The sequence below is a fragment of the Mustela nivalis genome (assembly GCF_964662115.1).
Source record: "Mustela nivalis genome assembly, chromosome: 10".
Classification (NCBI taxonomy): domain Eukaryota; kingdom Metazoa; phylum Chordata; class Mammalia; order Carnivora; family Mustelidae; genus Mustela; species Mustela nivalis.
This window is the reverse complement of record NC_139029.1, coordinates 59,154,789-59,175,392: the sequence shown is the minus strand read 5'-3', so window position 1 is coordinate 59,175,392 and position 20,604 is coordinate 59,154,789. Positions and strand designations below refer to the sequence as shown.

Genomic DNA, 20,604 nt, shown 5'->3' with positions numbered 1-20,604 from the left:
CAAAATAATAGTAATGGAGCTGGGACTTCAGAAACTAGAAGAAAGGTTAGCTGAGGATATATTGATGCAGATTCAAAGCAGCTCTAGCAGTTGGGTGATCTCAGTTGTTTGGTCAGTAGCTGCAACATAATAATTTCTATCAGTCATTATCGAGATTTATCTACTACATTAAAGAGAAGATAAGATTGATTTGTGTAATTCTGCTATTAGTGACCACCTCATAGGTCTCTGTATAAAATATAATTTGAGGGGCGCCTGGGTGGTTCAGAGGGTTAAGCCCATGCCTTAGGCTCAGGTCATGATCTCAGGGTCCTGGGATCCAGACCCACATAAGGCTCTCTGCTCAATAGGGAACCTGCTTCCCTCCCTCTCTCTGCCTGCTGCTCTGCCTACTTGTGATCTCTCTCTCTCTGTTAAATAAATAAATAAAATCTTAAAAAATTATAATTTTACTTCTCTCTGCCCCCCACCCCCTTCCATGGTCCAGAATTATGCCAGGATTATCCAATCACCTGATATCAGAACAGCCTGGAGGGACGTTACTAAGGGAACTTCATAGAAGGGATTTGTGGGTTTAGCAAGTCTGTGACTTGGTTGACCATGGAGTATAATGAGGAAAACAATAAAATTTTTTCAATCTTCAATGACCTTCAATGAGTGCAAACCTATCTGTTCTTAATATCTCATATGCTGATTATTTGTTCTGTGAATTTTAAATGCTGTGTTGATTTTCTTTCCATGTTTAGAGCATACATAAAGATATGTTTGCTAAAGCAAGCTACCATACTCTTTTTTTAAAAACAATAAAAGGTGATTGTGTAATACTTGATATCTATATACTTTATAAGAAGTATATCAAATGAATGATTATATGATAATTTATGTATATGTGAACTTTATATACAAGTTATGTATCATAATAATGAAGACAAACCAACATGGTTCCAACTTTCTACTTAAGGAATATATCAGTATTGTTTTAACTCACTATACATAACTCCTTCAATAAATTTTGCTCCTTCAAAGAGATAACTTTATTCTGAAGTTTTAGCTTATCACACGTTTGCTTATAGATTTTAATCTTTTATGTTGGATATCACTAAACAATGTATTTTTCAGTATTAGCAGTTTTGAACTTTGTCAAAACTGTACCACAGTAAGTGTAGCCTTTTGTGACTTATTTTTTGTGAACTCAACTTATCACTTTCCAAAATTCATCCACGCTGATGTTCACAACTATAGTTCATTAATTTTTCATATGCATGGAGTATTTTATTGTATGAAACTATCCTAACATGTTCATTCAATATCCTTTTGATAGATATTTAGATTGATTCTAGGATTTTGTTATCTTGAATTATAGTATTAAAAACATTTCAGTGATTGCCTGCTAATTCAAAATTCAAAAATTTCTTAGAGTACATGTATAGAAGAGGAATCACTGCTTATAGCATATGTTGTAGTAACAAATTATGCCAAATGTTTTCAAAAGTTGTTTAAACAAATTACACTCTTATCAGCAGTATTCTCCTTCTTCCAGTCTTACAGACACTTGAATTTGTCAAAATAGTTTACCAATCTACTGGGCATGAAAGGTATCTTACTGTAATCTTAACTATCATTTTTGTGTTTCTTATAAGATTGAATCCTTTTTAGGATTTTTCTTGTCTCTTAACATTTCCTTTTACATTAAATACCGATTTAGGTGTTTTCTCCGCTTAATTCTGTTATTTATGAATTCTTATATATCCTATATGTACAAGAGATACTGATAATGTATCAAGTTTTATACATTGCAACTCTCTTTTTAATCTTGGCATTATATTTTTATAAACAAACAGTAATAGAATACTGTTAAAAAATAAAGCTCTTCTGCTGAGTGAAATAAGTCAAGCAGAGAGAGTCAATTATCATATGGTTTCACTTATTTGTGGAGCATAACAAATAGCATGGAGGACATGGGGAGTTAGAGAGGAGAAGGGAGTTGGGGTAAATTGGAAGGGGAGGTGAACCATGGGAGACTATGGACTCTGAAAAACAATCTGAGGGTTTTGAAGGGGCGGGGGGTGGGAGGTCGGGGTACCAGGTGGTGGATATTATAGAGGGCACGGATTACATGGAGCACTGGGTGTGGTGAAAAAATAATGAATACTGTTTTTCTGAAAATAAATAAATTAATTTAATAAAAAAAATAAAGCTCTTCCAATGAACCATACCAACCTCTCTAAAGTTACATTAGACCTCTCCATTTGATTTGTGCTATTATATTTTGCCTTTTTAATTCTACTTATTGTGCTATCTATATTTGGAGTCATATGTTTAATAAAAAGTTAGATTTTTAAGGTGAGTAGCAAAGATAAAAGATACTCACCAAAGTGGATATTCTAGTTTCAGTTTGTTTGTCTTTACTTTAGGGGTCATAGATAAATATTTGGGGGCATGGTTGTTGAGAAGAAATATCTTTTTAATTATGGATTCCTTAATGTAGCATTAGAAAATATTCATCATTATCTTGTTTATATGTGCCTTAATCACATCCATCAGACCATTTCCACATATTATTTAAAAAGCTAAAAAAGGTATTTGTTATTTGTGGGAATCAACAAATTTGCCATTGCTGCTTAGTGAACAAAAAGTGACAGCAATAATATATCAGTTCATCATCATGTGATTAAAATAAAAATAGTCACCCTAAAAGTATTCTGACCAAATAAACAACCAAAATATATGTTTACAAAAAGTGTAAAAGGCGATTTCTCATTGCATAAAATATGGCAACAAACATGCTTTTTAGAGACTATTTTAAAAGATGATATCAAGAGTAAATATGTATCTCTCAATGGAAAAAACAATGGGGAAACAAGTGTAGTGGGAAAGAATAGAGAAGTGCTTTAAAAATCAATTTGTGATATTTCCACTGAATCGGCTGCTTGAGAACCAGCAAGAATAGGATAGTTGAAAGATGGAAGATACAGTCTTTGAGACTATGTTCATTCCCTCTACTGCTGAAAAATAACACTCCCAAGGCTAGCACTGGAAGAGATGCCCAGAAATGCCATTGTTTTAAAAAACCTGGAGAAAAGTGGTAGAGGCAGGAATAATCTCCTCTGAGCAATATGTTGGCCAAAAATGAGTGGCAAGCAAAGGCAACTAGATAGGAAAAAAAAAAAAAATGCTAGACCTCAGCATAACAATAAAACCCAAGAACTGTGAGAACATGTCACTAAAATTATAAGCTTGCTTCCAAATAAACACAATAAAGCAGCACTGAAGGACTGTGCTTTTGCACATAAAAATACTCCCCTGCTTCCATAACTCAGCAGATCTGGATGCTGAGCAAGCTTTTCAACAAATGTATATAGAAAGGCAACAGAAACTTAACCCTTCTTTGCTATCCTCATGTGGTTGATGGACAGGGATCGTCTCATCAGGATGGATCAAAGTAGGAAGCTACAAAAGTGGTGAGCAGGAGGGTAGTCTGGGTGGTGCCCTACAGACCTGTGTTTTAATGCTTTCTCTGTGGATTTTGCAGGAAAGCCAATTATAATTCTACGTCCTCTAAGGATATTTCCTTGCCTTGTGAGGATTGTTCTTGACGAACTCGATCTATTCTGTGTGTTCCTAGCCTATTGAAATTGGATGTATCACTTACAGTCATAGACACCAATTCTTAAGCTGAGATTTGTGAGAAATCTGCCTTCTTATCATGCATGAAGTTTCTGGTGGATTCTTACCAGGACACCAATGCCTTCTAAAATCCATATGAGTTTTCCAGTCCTCTTTAGAAAATGCTTATTTTCTAAGCTGTACTCAAAAACTCTAAGAACCAGGTTGTCAGCCCTAACTTCTACCTTCTTTTTGAATAAGCAATAATTATAGCTAACACTCGGAGCACTTACTAATTTTTAGATACTAATTTCTAGATACATTCCTTAACACGTCCCTAAAGACTGATTTCTAGATACGTTCCTAATATATATTAACTCATTTAATCTTACAAAAGAGGACCTATTGACATGGTCCTCACTGATAGTTATTTTGAAGTAATCCATATTCATTCCTTTGTTTATTTATTATATCCTCCCTTCATTCACTTGTTTAATAAGAATTTACTGAAATTTCTTTATATGCCAACTAGCATGTGATACTAACATATATCAGTGACTGAAAAGGACCTGATTACTTCCTTTGGGCAGTTTTTATCTAACTGAAATCCCAGAATGTCTCACCTGGGTGTGTGTATACTTCATCTAGTCTTTATGATGGATACCTGCTTACCTCTTTGAGTCACAGGGAGCAAAGGATTCCATGTATTTAAATTTGAGAAAAACCTGAGCCAAACAGAACACAAACAATTTCCAAAGTAGATGACTTTCTGAAGCTTTCAATGTTCTCCAGTATATTGACTATACTTGGACTATCTTGAGTACTACCTTTGCATTAATGACAACCTAAATATATCAACACATCCTTGGCTAAACCCAAATTAAACAAAATGTGACTCACTTAACATTTACTAGAGAGGATTATGCTAACTGAAATGTGTCAGAGAAAGACAAATACCCCATTTGATTCCACTCATATATGAAATTTAAGAAATAAAACAAATGAATGTAGAGGGGGAAAAGAGAGAGAAAACAATAAAACCGATTCTGAGCTATAGAGAACAAACTGATGGTTACCAGAGGAGGTATGGGTGGGAGGGATGGGGGATATAGGTGATGGGATTAAGGAGGGCACTTGGGGCGAGCACTCCGTGTTTATGGAAGTGTTGAATCAGTAAATTCTACACCTGAAACTAATATTACATTGCATGTTAACTAACTGGAATTTAAATAAAAACTTGGAAGGAAAAATAAACACAAAAATGTCTTACTCTCTGTCCTCTCTCTATATTTTTCAATCAAAATACAACATTTTTCTGCTCTCATTCTATTTGTTGTTAATTTCATTGCATCTGGGTTTTGTTCATTTTTATCCTGCCATTTTTTTCTTCTATAGGGATTTTCCTCCTAGTGCAGAATCATTGAGTTTCTTTCTTGATATTTCCATTACACACTATCTTAGGGTTTTCTTCAAATCTCCATTCATTTGTTTAACCATAGGTCTTACGTGGCTTTATCAGCATTTTGGTTAATGCCCCTTCCTTTTGGAGAAACCATTTGACCTAATGGCTTTGCCCTTTACTACTTACTTCCGTTTATAAGCTCATTTTAAATGTGTTAGCAATTTTACTTGAGCCCAAATTTTAAATTCTAAATTCAGTGACATTAGGCAATGTAAAATGGTTCCTCCTTCTCAGAAGTTTATAACTGCCTGAAAATTTGCCATGTAACCTGTATACATGTAAATATAAGTTAAAATATTTAAAGAAAGTTTAGAGTACATGCCTAGACATCAATCAAATGGAGATAAACTGGGAAGCCTACAAAGATTTGGAGTTTTCTTGTATATAAAAAGAATAAATATACTTCTCTCAAGTAAGAGCTAATAAAAAGTAAATGCACACATTATTTTATAAAAAGTGATTTTGTCTCTGCTTTTATCTTTAGGTACATTGTTACCATGTGGGGTTTTCACAAAGTTTAGGAGAGTGCCAAACATTATATATTAAATTGCAACATAGTAAATCACAATTGTTTCACATGGATTCCTAGCTCCTTAGCTTTGTATGCTTGAGAAGTATGCCCCTTGCCAAAATGCGAAGAGTCTAGAATTTAAGCTGTGCCACTCTGCATTGAACTGCCCTGTCTGCTGTAGGTGAGTCCTTTTTGCAGCATGGTTAATGTTTCACCACATTCAATGATGATCTCATGCTAATTTAAATGTAGGTGAACTGGTAATGCAAACATTATATTTCTCTTTAAAAACTGAACAAATTTAAAAATAGGAGTATGAACAAAATAGAAGTATGGAAGGTTACATTTGAATAGTAAAGCCAAACTATGTAACAAAATGAGACATGGACTTTTGCACCAATTCATAATAATTACAACATCTTAAACTCATAGAATGCTTTTATCTGGTGAACTCAGAGTGCCCTACATCTATTCATTCACTTCTGTACAAACAGTTCTGTTTCATTTATTTGGTAATATTATTCTAGCAAGAGCGAAGGGAAGTAACGGAGTAAGTTGAGAGTAATTGCTTACAAAGTGAGATTACAAAATAAAGAGACTTTGACTTATTTTTCTCTTCACAACACCTAGTTAAGTTTCTAGCATAATAAGTGCTCCCAAATGGGTCTACTAGAATATGCATTTTGATGCCGTAAAAAACTGGGTTTTAACTTTAATCTGACTGCTTATTGTGAGTAGGTCATTTTATATAAATTCTCTGAGTTCCAGTTTACTTATTTGCAAAGAAAGGGAGTACTCTCTTAGTATGTTTGCAAGATTATTAAATAATACATAGAAAGGTCCTAGCTCATTTCCTAGAATTAAAAAGTAATTCTTATTAATTATTGTAAAAAATATGTCATTGATTTAAAGATAATAGATTCTTTGCCCAATTCTACATCAATGTCACATCTTAAGATTGTTTTATTTCTTTCTCAATAACATTCAGCTGCTATTTGAATGGCACCATAGCCTTAACTTTCTGGTCCAGAGTATTAGACCAACTGAGAATCTGAACAAAGCATGAGACTGATACAGGACAAATTATCACTCTTTGAGGGGATATAGAGTAAATTTGGAACATAGGCTACTGTGAGAATTAGAAAACTGCACCAGTCACAGCCTTTGAGGGGTGTGTGTGTGTGCACCTGTGTCTGTGTGTGAAGGGAGTGGTGTGAAAGACTGTGAAGGGAGTAGCTCTCAGAAATTTAAAGGGAAATGCTGGGCTGGGCATTTTTACTGCATTCTTACTCAGCAGTTAAGCTACTCTGGAGTTTATTTGTATTATTGTGTGTATTTTGATGTATTGTCCTCCTTTGTACCCATCTTCCTTTTGAGTTCCTTGAGGTCAGGGTCTCCTTTTTACATTTCATATTTCTAGGACTTACCAAAGCCGATAAAAATTGGAAACTCAGCATTTTTCAGTGAAAACAATAAGTACAGGTTGAGGGTTCTAACTGAAAATTAACAGCCGTCATCTCTCCTGTGAAATCAGGTAGCATATATTATTTATATTTCTTGTCTTGTTATTAACAATGCTTTACATTGATTTAGTAGTTTTAAATACTTTTATTCTTCTCTTTAACTAGAGCAGTAGACATAAAACCTCTTGAACTTTGCTTACCCTCACACCCACCATTTGGCACAATGCTCAGTGTAGAATGCAACTCGGCATACCCAATATTTTGAATGATAATACACATTCATATTCATTTAATTTAATTATCTGGTTTCATAAAAGTAGCTTCCCCAGCTAGAGATAACTGTCCTCCTTTCTTCTAGCCTTTTACTCTGTGCACACACACACATGCACATGCATACGCATACATTTGTGTGAGTGCACATATACATGGATATTGCTAACTACAGAATAATGCAATACATGGCCTGTTGAAACCCATGTTTTCTACTAATAATGTGTTACTAACATCTTTCCATGCCAATAAACCTGGTTAAGCAATGGCTGCACAGTATTACTGTAAGGGCCTATTCAGCCAGAGCGGCCCTACCCCGGTTAGACAGCCATTTCGTTGTTTATGAAGTAGAACTTAAATTGACCCTGCCCCCGCCAGGGGAACTTACTTAAAACAAGTCCAGGAAACCAGTCCCAGGTAAGGGCCCAAATACAAGGGTGGATCAGGTCAGATGGAGATAACAGCCAGAATGCAAGGATGAGTCAGGGCAGGTGGAGACACCCAATCAGTAGAGCGCACATACTGTCTCCCTAGCTACCAAGGAGTGTGGGCCCTGCCTTTTGGGCGCCTTTTGGGCACCAATTCTGACTAAAGTGATAGGCTAGGCTAGTTCTAATAGCTACTATGGGGTGAGTTGTAATTCAATTGGCCACCCGGGTGGAACCTAGCATGACTGTGAAACCCAGTCATTTCTCTGGGTGTTACAATCTCATTGGCCACCTGTGTGTGGTCAGAACCAATCACATGGCCTTTGCTCTATAAAAGTTAGTCTGTAAGGCAGGGAGGAGTCACCCTTTCTGTAGGAGGCATGGCCCCAGCCAGTCAGTTTGATTCTTGATGCTTGGCGCAAAATAAAGCTTTGCTTGACCTTCGCTTTGTATCAGTCCTGCTCCTTTGACCATGGACCTATTATTAGGGGACCAACATTATAAGGCCATAAACAATTTTTAAATATGAACTCTTACAAACAAAACATAATGTTTCATTGATCTTCAAAATTTCATTTTCATATTTACTGGACAGTTGTAATTATTTTTTGTGAATTGGTTATTTATATCTTCTGCTTAGTTCACAATTGGTTATTTTCAATTTTTTAATGAATTTGTAAGAACTTTTTATATACTGGGTTTATTAAGTCTGTGTCCTTTTTTTTTTTTTTTTTTTTTTTTCCCCCTGAGAGAGAGAGAGTTTGGGGGAATGGAAATGGAGAGGAAGAGAGAGAATTTTAGGCAAGCTTCATCCATGCCCAGGATGGAGCCTGATGTGGGGATGGATCTCACAGCTAGATCTCATAGCTGGATCTCACAGCTCATCTCACATGAGATCATAACCTGAGTTGAAATCAAGAGTTGGATGCTTAACTGACTGAGCTACCCAGGTACCTCTTTATACCTTGTCTTTAACATATATTACAAATATTTCCCTGGTTCTTATTTATCTCTACAAAATATAGATCTGATTATGTCATTCCATCCAACATGAAATTTTCAATAGTTTCCTATTGCTCTAGGCGTATAAACTCATACTCTTAAACCATGACCATCTCCTTGACCCAAGTTGCCTCTACAACAGTTTCAGGCTTCAGGATTCCCAGCTATAGCTTCTTTGGCAGCCTAAGTAGTCCCTACTCTTCCGTTGGATTTCTGTCCACTGTTGCCTTCTTTGCCATTTTCTTTGTTGCTGTGGATTTACATTTTTTATTATCTCTTTATTATCATTTGAAAAACTTTCATGAACCAGAGAGGGGATTATTCTGTTTGGTAGAGTCAGAAGCCCCTAATATATTTTAAGGTGTAATATATATTAGAGATGTGATAAAGGATCTGTAACTCAAGACTATGTGAGAGCTTATATCTCTCCGTTTTTTTTTTTTTTTTTAGGGTAAGATAGGGATAAATCATTTTTCATATAGATAGTCTTTAAGCATCTTCTGTGTGATAAGGGAATGAAAGGTAAGTCATGATCCTTGTTCTCAAAAGTTCAGTGTCAAGAGAAGAAGGAAGTTACCTTCATTCAGGTAAAAGAGGGAAAGGTTTATCGGTTTATCTTTAAATATGGATAAGTTATCAGTGATAGAAATAGGAGAGAAGGGCATTCTGAGCTGAAGCATGTCATCAACATGCTAGGCAGCAACAGGCTGCTTGGGGAAGACTTTCCTTTTGCTGTTGGTGCCTTGTGATTGCTAGTATAATATTTCAAATATATACCATATTGCTTGATACAAATCCATCACTGCTACTTAAAGAAAGAAAACAATAATAGATAGATGATAGATAAAGAGATAACTATGTCTTCTTTCTTTATACTAGCAATCACAATCTATATGGCTTCAAGTGCTTATAGTTAGAAGTATATGCACATTCCAAGGTCCACCACATAGTCTACTGGGTTAGATGTGGTCAATACTTAGCACCATGCCAGTGACTTGGGTCTCATTAACACCATCAAGGCACCAAATAAACCAGCCACAATAAAAAGGTCCATTACCTACAAAATTGTTAAAGTGAACATATTTTGTAATTGCTCTTTGTTATTTATTATATACATGAAAGAAATTAAAAAACAACATCTGCTACTTAAAAACAAAAACCTTTGACTATATCAAAATAATTTTCTCTGGGGTATTGTTTGAAAAAAGAGAACTGAATAACATGATCCCCTATAGACTCAATCCCAGTGTTGCAAGAAAGATATGTTTAAACTACCATTTCTGCCCACCTGTGAATTTCCTGATCAGTTATTTCATTTCTCTAATATAATTGCATGACAGAACAAACACAAATTAATGCTACTGCTCCCCCAGTGGAATTCATTTTGAAGTGTTTATAAGCACTACTGAACTAAAAAAAAAAAAAAAAAAAAAAAGTAGCAGATGCCTCTATCAAAGTAGTAGTGATGTATTGTTCTATTTCTGTGAGCACACACACAGTGAAAGTGCTTGTCAGTCATGAAAAGGCTTGGACTTCAATGAGATGCATATAAGCCATGTCTGAAACTACAGATCCAAATAGTACAGCTGGAGAACAAGTGTTTGACGCTTAAAAATATTGTGCCTCTAGGACTAATTACGCTTTTGCAAACTTAGTAAAACATTGCTGTTTATTTAAACTTCGGCTGTACAAGATCTCCCTCAAATGAATGGTAGCTATTCTGAAGCCTGCACATAAACATCTATTTTGTGGAGAAACTGGCAATTAAGGATTTGTAATGAATTCTAGTCTTTTTTAATCTCTTTAAAAGAACACTATCGAATCAAAGAAAACAGGATATGAAGGATTCTTTAAAATTCTGCCTTGTCTTTTTCTGATAACTTAAGATACCAAGAGCATAACTTGTTTTTCTATGTGTTGTACATCTATATATTCATTTCTTGTTACAAATACAAAATAAGTTATAATTCATGATTTTCCAAAAAACTCCACATACAATTAAAAAAAAATTTAAATCTTGTGAGGACTATTCTGGGTAAGTGCAACTATAGATATTTGTTTTGACACCCCAGTGACATGATAAAAATTTGTTTTGTAAGTTCATTGGTTTTAAGATTAATTTAAACTCTTTAAAATATTCAGGGAATAATATAAGAGCATATGAAGATATTCCATAAACAGTGGCTTTGTATTTTATATAGAAATACATATTCATGAGTGTAAAGTCCTATATATCTAGGGCTTTTAAGAGCACAGCAGATGATAAAGCTTTGTTGAAATTATGGGTATACCAGTCTTTTGTGATAAACTGGACCAACGTCAAAGAACACAATTATTTGGATTTTAAGGCTCGTATCTTATATAATAACAAATATTAGCCAAATACAAAGTAATAACAAATATTTTAGATAGATGGATTACTGATAATTACATCAAAGGTTTTACCTTGAGAGGGCCAGATATTTCAAGATGAGGAGTTTTGTGTTGATACTGAAACTACTCCTATGAAATCCTTCCTTCCTACACAGAGTGAAAGTGCTGGGAAAGGTCAGGCTGCTCCCTCGGTCTCCAATGGTGTTCTCCCCGTGGATTGCACATGGTGGAAGATCTTTTATTTACTGCAACTGTTGGTGCATTTTTGATATCCTGAGTCATAAAGAATTCATAGAGCAAAGAAAAGCAAACAATTACACAACTAGAAAGGGCTAAAGCCCAAGTGTTGCCTCACACTAGATCCTCCTGCTCTGAATTTCATGAGCATTTAAAGTTAAATTGGAATGCTATGCAAGTTTCAAAGCAATTACTTGGACTCACCTGCATCAACCCATGCCCACAGTGCTTCTATTTCTATAAAAACAAAACAAACAAATGAACAACAACAACAAAAAAAATAGAAGTAAAACATTTATAATCACTTTTAGAAAGCAATACTAACAACACTACCACCAACAAGCACATACTATCCGTAAGAAGCAACAATGGAATCATTCCCTGAGGACAGTCTTATTAGTGAATATTATGACTTTCTTTATCTGGCCAAGACAGTAATGCCTTAGTGATATTATATTCTGTCCTTTTTTAACTAAATAGGGCACCAATATTTGTGGTTGTGTGGTTGTGGTTGTGTGTGTGTGTGCGTGTGTGTGTGTGTGTGTTTTCCCTAGTTGTCATGGTCAAGCTTTTAGGAGCTAAAGGATTAACTTATAAGATAATTTTGTTCTTTCACCTTCCAAAAAGGTGTAGGTGGTTGTAGGAGGTTTAAATGTCATTTTGAAAATAGCTGTCTTAATACCTATCATATAGTAACTGTTCCATACATGTTTGCTAAATCTGAAATGTGATTCCCCTTCAGCATATTTCAATCCAGATAAGGTATCTTATCCTATTTCTTCTTGTAGCACTCAGAAGTAATACCACTGACACATTAATGAGAGAAATATAATGACTAAAGTATCACTTTAAAAAAAATGGGGGTGCCTGGTTGATCTCAAGACTGTGAGTTCAAGCCCTGCATTGAGCTCTATGCTGGGTGTGGAGCCTACTTAAAGAAAAAGGGCAGGGGGGGGTGGTAGAAGCAAGGTTCTGTTGTCTTTTAGTGGATGCTAAGACTGTTCATAAGTAAAATCAGATTTGGTGGGGCCATATGCTATGAGATTTGAGGAAGGATCAGAACAAACCAAATTTAATCCTCCTTTTAGAACAATTTCCTCTACCACAGCATTTACACTACCGCAATTACATCCCGTCTTTATATTTCCAAAAAGAATCCTCAGGTAAAGAAGCACTCTCTAGTTATGTTTATCCCTAGCACATATTTTAGTGTCAAGCACATGAAAGTGATGGCATAAACTTCATGTGAGAGGGATTATTATTGATTATAATGCAGGGGTAAGCATTATTCTGTGGAGGGCAAATAAATAATCAATCAATACTAATTGATATGGTAGACAGAGGAGAAGTTTTCATGGAATGTGTTTATGTGAGCTGAGGACCTGGTCACAGGGAAGGGTAGTTCACGCTGAGGACATTAAATGAGAAGGGAGAGCCAGCTCAACTGGGAATATACAGAAGAGAGTCATGAAAAGGGAATAAAGAAATGTCAAAAATAGTTTACTTCTTATGTACTATGCCAGGAGAGAGCCCTGACTGGGGAAGCTTTTCCTCAGTGGGCTGCCAGCCTATCGGTTTGAGGAGTTCCATGTTCTAACTTCCTTTTGCCAGTGATCTTTCAAAGGACACCCATTCTCTGCTATGGCACCTGCGAAATGCTGGCAATGGAGGTAAGGAACTGTGGTTAAAACAGCACAGACAAAGCCAGGGAGCACGTCAAACTGAGAAGAGGTCTAGTCCACAGGGAGATGGTTGACAGGGTCACAGCTGAAGGAGCAAACTTTCAGGCCACTGTGGGAATGGGTCATAGATAATGAATTGAAATCAAACTCATTAAAGATATATTTATGTCAATAAAGAAATGAGTGCTGGGTTCTGAGCAGTAAATTACCAGGGAAATAAAAAGCAAAGAGAAATATGCCAAAGATGTCTGAGTTAAACTTGAGAGGGCAGGGCTTTTTTCTTTTTTCTTTCTTTTTTTTTTTTTTTTTTTAAGTATGAAACTTTTTTAATTTTAAATTCAATTAGCCAAGATATAGTACATCATTAGTTTTTGATATAATGCTCAATAATTCATTAGTTGAATATAACACTCAATGCTCATCACATCATGCACCCTCTTTAATTCTCATCACCCAGTTACCCCAGCCCCACCCACTGCCCTTTCCACAGCCCTTGGTTTGTTTCCCCGGAGTCAAGAGTCTTATCTGGTTGGTCTTGAGAACACAGTGCCTTCTAACAGGAATTCTTTCTTTGAACTTTTGAGGCAGCCCTGTACCCATATTTCTTTGAATCTCTTCCTTAAAAAATGCTATTGCATCTAATTAGTACAGTCCTTAGTAGCAGTCTGACCTTGACCATGTAACTAACCTAGGGATAAACTGAAGACTAGTAGTAGTAGATTGCAAGAGCTCAGTGTTTAATTTTCAGAAATTTTACAAGTCAATTAAACACAACCATTATTAAAAATTAAATGACATGAACGTAAATATATTATAGTAAAATAAAAGTATTATTTCTTGAATTATGTGCTCACATACTTTAATTTAGTAATATTTGTAATGAAATTATGTGTGTGTGTGTGTGTATAGTGTGAGTATGTTTGTGTGTGTATTCTTTTTTTTTTCCCCCCAGAGAGCTGGACTTTGATTGTGAAATGTTTACCACCATGCTACTGAACTAGCCCCTGTGAGCTTTAGTCTGTCATCTGATAAACTTAGATAGTATTGTATCATACCTCTTAGGTAATTGAAAAAACAAAACAGTGGAATAATACAATACTTAGTAAATGGTAGATTTTATCATAATCAATTATTATTTTGTGAAACAGTATCTTAGTTTTTCCATAAATTTATATAATTAACTCTTGAATGTGTGGTAAAACATTTTAAATATTTAAGCTACATGGTTAGCTTTCTAATCAGAAATAATGTTTTTACATATTTATTAGGAAGAGTTATTGGTTCTATGAGGAAGCCTGTCAGAAGACTCTCTCCAGAAAAGATAGGTTTTGAGAGTTGCAACTTATTAAATAGTTGCTAAGGCAACCATTGCTTGCTAATAATGTAGTGATAGAAAAGAAAAGGTAATTTGAGGAACAATGCTTCTGAAAATTCAGAGGAGAAATATAGGTGAACAAACCCTCAGTTAGAAATGAAATGACTAGCCATGGGCAGTTTCTTTCTTGAATTAGATAGCAGAGGGAGAGATTAGATGGTATTTAGCAAGGTGGAGAGACAAATAGCATGTTTTGACCCTCTTTTCAATGTTATTGCATTATTTCTCATTGCTAGTTTTTCATGATTTTAAAAATGATGGAATTAGAGACCCATCATACTAATCTTAAAGCTAGATTCTAGCATTTTGGTAAACAATATTAAAGTAGCCATTGTCATATGTTTGCAGTGGTAAGTATATTTTAAGTCAAAATGTATCTTAGGGATTTGATTTGAAAATCTAAATTGGTACCCTGTCAATAGCAAATGTCACATGTTCACAAGATATGGTACCCTCAAAGGGTTTATTCAGTTAACTGCTTTTTCCATTCTATCAGTATAACAAGATGATTAATTAGTTTGGATGCTCAAGGAAGCCTTTAGTGTGAGAAAAGTATTAAATACACTAACCCTTACTTTTCACATATAATTACTTTGCTCCTTTATTAATATGGCAAGTTAGGTAATATTCCCATCTTTCTAATGATATGACCAAGGAGTCTAAAGATTAAATCCTACATATTGGTAAATGCTAAAACTTAGATTTTATTCTAAGCCAATTATAATCTTAAACTCAGATTTTTTTTTCTTATTGTCAACAATACTAATTGTTATTCATAGACTTATATTTAGAAGAATTTGGTTTTACCCTTTTTGGACCAGTTTTATGTTATTTTGCTATGCTAGATTCTTTAGTTTAGTAGATCTCGCTTTCAAATAGAGAGATTGCTATTTATAGTGTTTTCCTGATAGAAAAAAAAAATCTCATTATCTGAGTTGGATCTAATTAAAAGAGCTCCTGTTTTTCCTAAAACACCATTATTTTAATTTTGGCTCTTGACCTGTTACAAATCACCTTGCAAACAACTAAGAAACACAAAATCATAGGCAGATACTAAGATTTAGATCAAACAGATACGATCCATGTGAATCCTTAATTGGCAGTTTTGCATCTGGATATCCTGGACACAGAAATGAGCAAGTGAAAAGGCTTCTATTTATGAATTTGACAGTATCACATTATGATTGGACATGGATACAGATTGAGGTTGCAAACAGCATTGAAGCAACAGTTGCAAACAATGCTTAAAACACCTTTAATACTAATCAAGAAAATAATCCCAGGGGGAGAAAGAAAAAAAAACAACTTTAAATATTTAAGTAACAGATTGTCAGTTTAAGACTTCACTTTATCTAGCCCCTTTGTTTTCTATCTCGTTGGCTGTTTATTCTACACTGAATCCTCTCAGAGTCATAATCTTCACATATTTTATTTGCAAGTTTACAATTGCCAAGCTATGCATCTTTTTGCAAAAATAAATATGCTTAAAAATCTACACACACACATAAGAGGTCAATGTGAAGAATCCATGCTTCATTGCCATTTCATCAAAAACAAATACAATTGATGGATACAATGATATCAGTGTTCGTTGAGACTGTTTAAATTAGAAAGATGCTTAAAGGGCAAAGGAAAAAAATGATGAAAAAAATCCTATCTCCCTGAGACTTCACTGAATAATGAGGTCTAACTAGGCATGGAAATTTGCTCATATATTATGCAGCTAATTTAGGAGAGAATGAAGAATGGACTGTTGTAAAAGCTACACATTATTTCCTCTGGAAAAGCTTTAAACAGTTTGCAAAGTCAAATTTTAAATGTTTTTAATTGCAGTCCTTTATTGTTGCCATGTAAGAATGTGGTTGAAGTCTGTTGAGCAGATTGGATCTTAGAGGAGATGAATGCCAGTTAATATAAAAAGGGATCTTTGAACTTACATTTTTAATGCATACATTTCCTCAGTAAATTCTTTGTCTATGGTTGTAAAGCAACCTCTTGTAAATGAGTTTGTACTCTGTTCCTATCTTATTACATATCAAATAGACATAGACAAATCATCCTGATGAGAAGTCACCCTCAGAGCATTTCTACCTATTATTTAAATTTCTGAATATTTATTACTATCTCAAAATTACCATCCTGGGTACCCATGTAAAACATTAATAGTCACATTTTCACTTTATGTTTTACATAATAATTAAATTTCATGTTCTTTCAGGAAACATGCTTTTCAACATTTTTACTAAGTCAGCATTTTATTTGTATTCAATTTATTCGAAAAAAGGAAGGAGGATGGATCTGTTATTTAACCAGCCTCTTCTGTTTACATAGTGCAATTTAAAAGCTCTGAACTCTTTCATTTGTAGTGTTCAGGGCCGTCCATCTATGTCAAATCTCTGCAAACTGTCTCTACATTTCTTAGGAATAATTTCCTTTTGAGAAGTAAAACATACAAACCTAATCCATATCACTCAAAAATACCTGTACACCACACCATAAGTTAGAATGTTGCATTATGTCATCTACATTTGCTAAATTTGAGGGCTGCAATTTAAAAGTACTTTGGGATTTTATTAGTTTCTTCAGTGTACATCTGGAAATTTTAACAATTTTGGCAAAGTCATGACATCAAACTTGACACAATTTGTTTTCCCTGCCCATAGAAATTTGCCAAAGCATTACTTTATATATATATATATTTTTTTTTATAATTTTTTATTTTTTATAAACATATATTTTTATCCCCAGGGGTAAAGGTCTGTGAATCACCAGATCCACACACTTCACAGCACTCACCAAAGCACATACCCTCCCCAATGTCCATAATCCCACCCCCTTCTCCCAAACCCCCTCCCCCCAGCAACCCTCAGTTTGTTTTGTGAGATTAAGAGTCACTTATGGTTTGTCTCCCTCCCAATCCCATCTTGTTTCATTTATTCTTCTCCTACCCACTTAAGCCCCCATGTTGCATCACCACTTCCTCATATCAGGGAGATCATAGTTGTCTTTCTCTGCTTGACTTATTTCGCTAAGCATGATATGCTCTAGTTCCATCCATATTGTCGCAAATGGCAAGATTTCATTTCTTTTGATGGCTGCATAGTATTCCATTGTGTATATATACCACATCTTCTTGATCCATTCATCTGTTGATGGACATCTAGGTTCTTTCCATAGTTTGGCTATTGTGGACATTGCTGCTATAAACATTCGGGTGCACGTGCCCCTTTGGATCACTACATTTGTATCTTTAGGGTAAATACCCAATAGTGCAATTGCTGGGTCATAGGGCAGTTCTATTTTCAGCATTTTGAGGAACCTCCATGCTGTTTTCCAGAGTGGCTGCACCAGCTTGCATTACCACCAACAGTGTAGGAGGGTTCCCCTTTCTCCGCATCCTCGCCAGCATCTGTCATTTCCTGACTCGTTGATTTTAGCCATTCTGACTGGTGTGAGGTGATATCTCATTGTGGTTTTGATTTGTATTTCCCTGATGCCGAGTGATATGGAGCACTTTTTCATGTGTCTGTTGGCCATCTGGATGTCTTCTTTGCAGAAATGTCTGTTCATGTCCTCTGCCCATTTCTTGATTGGATTATTTGTTCTTTGGGTGTTGAGTTTGCTAAGTTCTTTATAGATTCTGGACACTAGTCCTTTATCTGATATGTCGTTTGCAAATATCTTCTCCCATCCTGTCAGTTGTCTTTTGATTTTGTTAACTGTTTCCTTTGCTGTGCAAAAGCTTTTGATCTTGATGAAATCCCAATAGTTTATTTTTTCCCTTGCTTCCCTTGCCTTTTGCGTTGTTCCTAGGAAGATGTTGCTGCGGCAGAGGTCGAATATATATTTGTTTCTTTATGTAATCATATGACTTATTTTACCAAAATGTGACACAGACACAGTTGTGTATATTCCCTCGGAAAACTTGCTTGCATTGGCTTTTATTATCAAAAAGTTTAGCATTTTTCTTTTGCAGTCCTCTCGACCCTCGTTATAGTTTGTTGATGACAGTCTAGATTCAAATCCAGACCTTTTACTTCAGGTCTTGTTTTCTGTCTATCACATGAGTTTTAATTTTTTGGGAACCAGAATGAAGATCTTTGATCCAAGGTACATCCCCGTGGGGAAATAGGCATTTGCTTACTCATACATCCCTAGGACTTTAAAAATCTCTTCTTTCTGGAGCTCCTATCTATTTTCTGAGCTCCAGTTGCCCCAACTCCTTCATTGTCTAATGGACATATTTATCAGAGTATGCCAGAGGAACTTCCAACTCACTAAATGCATCTCAAACAGTACTTAATGCCTTCACTCCTAAGCAGTCTTTTCTCTCAAACTCCCTACTTAGTTAAATGTTTTCACCATTTAGACAGTCATATAATACATCTTTACTAATCCTTGAGATTAGTAAATCCATGGGAGTACCCCATGTCCCTGAGTTCACACATCTAATGACTTTAAAAGTCTGTAGATATTAACCAAAGGGGATGCCACCAATATCCATCCATCCCAAATCTTTAGCATAGAATTCATTAAATTGTATTAGGTATTGTTGGTCCTTTGCCATATCCATCACACCTTAACTCTTTCAAGGTACTCTGCCTGCTAATACTGGCTTCTGTGTGTGTGAGAATTTCTTACCCTAATATAACAAAAGGCAACTTTGCTGGTGCAGCAGCAGGTTGATACAGGTGGAGAATTAACTCTCTCTGGGAACAGTACTCAGATAATGCCACTTGGGAGCTGGTGAATGAACACAGTCCTAAAAATCTTACCCACATTTTGGTTGGGGTAATTCTGAGCTGTTTTATGACATTTTCCACAGTATCCTGTGAGATTAAGCTCAGTACCCAGTTACTCTGTAAGGTAGCTAATTTTATAATGCAAATACATTGACTGTATTCCCTTCTCTGAATCACTTCCCCACTCCATCCCCATAAATGCCCCTTCCAAGTAAACTACTTGCATTAAAATCCTTGTCCCTGGATCTGCTTCTGGAGAACACACACTAAGAAAAAGGCCCTTCACAGTGAGTATTACAACTTCATTCTTGGCCACTTTCATCTATATACCCATACACTAGTTCAATTTACTATACATCTTTTCCCAAAGTGAGTCTTATCCTGTCAATATATACACATTTATTTTTATATTCCCTCCTTTCTCCAAAGTCTTATTTCTCACCTTTTTAAAAATACATTAATCTTTTCAATCCTATTCATAATGTATACATTCTTTGAAGTATTTTTTAAATCCTCATTCAAAATCATATTTCTTTTCTGCTTCTGTAGTAGATTATTAGAAGTTCATTATTCATTACCTTATATCACAGTTAATTTTTGTCTTCGTGTTGCTCCTCCTGGACTCTTTATGAGCTCTTTGATGGAAGTGTTAAAATTCTGAAGTATTTTTCCACAATGCATTATGACTAATGTTAAGTATATCTTAAAGCAGGAATTGGAAAGAAAATGTGGTGTGTTCATTTCCACCTTCAACCTTCTCTAGTCTATGTGCATCAGTGTTCTTAAGCTACCATAACAAAAATACCATAGAATACCATAGACTAGAATTATTTTTTTTCTCACAGTTTCAAAGGTTGGAAATCTGGGACCAGGATATCAGCTTGGTTGGGTTTTGTTGAGAGCTCTCTTCCTGGCTTGCAGATGGTCTGCTCTGCTATGTCCTCTCGTGGTGAAGAAAGAATGATCAAGTTCTTTGATGTCTCTCCTTATAAGGGCACTAATCCCGTCCGGAGAACCTCACCATTATTACCTCATTTAATCATAATTACCTTCAAAAGTCCCCATCTCCAAATACTATTGTAGGTAATGGTTTCACCATATGAATTTGGGAGTTAGGGGGAACACAAACATGTAGTCCATACACTAGGGCAGGCTGTTGGAAAACTTAGGCAACTTTGCTTATCAAATGCATGTATATACAAGGTTCATTAATTTTTCTCTACACAGAACTTCTGTCAGTGGGTATCAGAGCTTTCATATACAACTGTACAACTGCCACATACAATTCCAGGAGTGCTATTTACATTAACTTGGGATAGGCATGAAGGGTTCTGGAGTTGAATGGATGCTGGGCTTTTCCTCATCCCTTCTCCTACCCTTTTGTCTTTTTCATAGGCACTCAGTACATTCCTTAATGCAAACTGTTCAGAATTGTATAATGGTATACAAGCCT

The 20,604-nt window shown here is 35.3% G+C and overlaps 1 long non-coding RNA gene across 2 annotated transcripts in view; it reads right to left on the bottom strand.

The window, feature by feature from the left end:
* The window catches only part of LOC309842438, a 162,933-nt gene extending 142,809 nt beyond the window's left edge, over window positions 1-20,124 (bottom strand). For both annotated transcript variants that reach the window (XR_014299645.1, XR_014299646.1), the window contains exons 1-2: window positions 19,730-20,124; window positions 11,188-11,388 (exon numbers count right to left, since the gene is read on the bottom strand). This is a non-coding gene — a long non-coding RNA (uncharacterized lncRNA). The remainder of the gene's footprint in view (window positions 1-11,187; window positions 11,389-19,729) is intronic.
* Window positions 20,125-20,604: the final 480 nt, after the last annotated feature.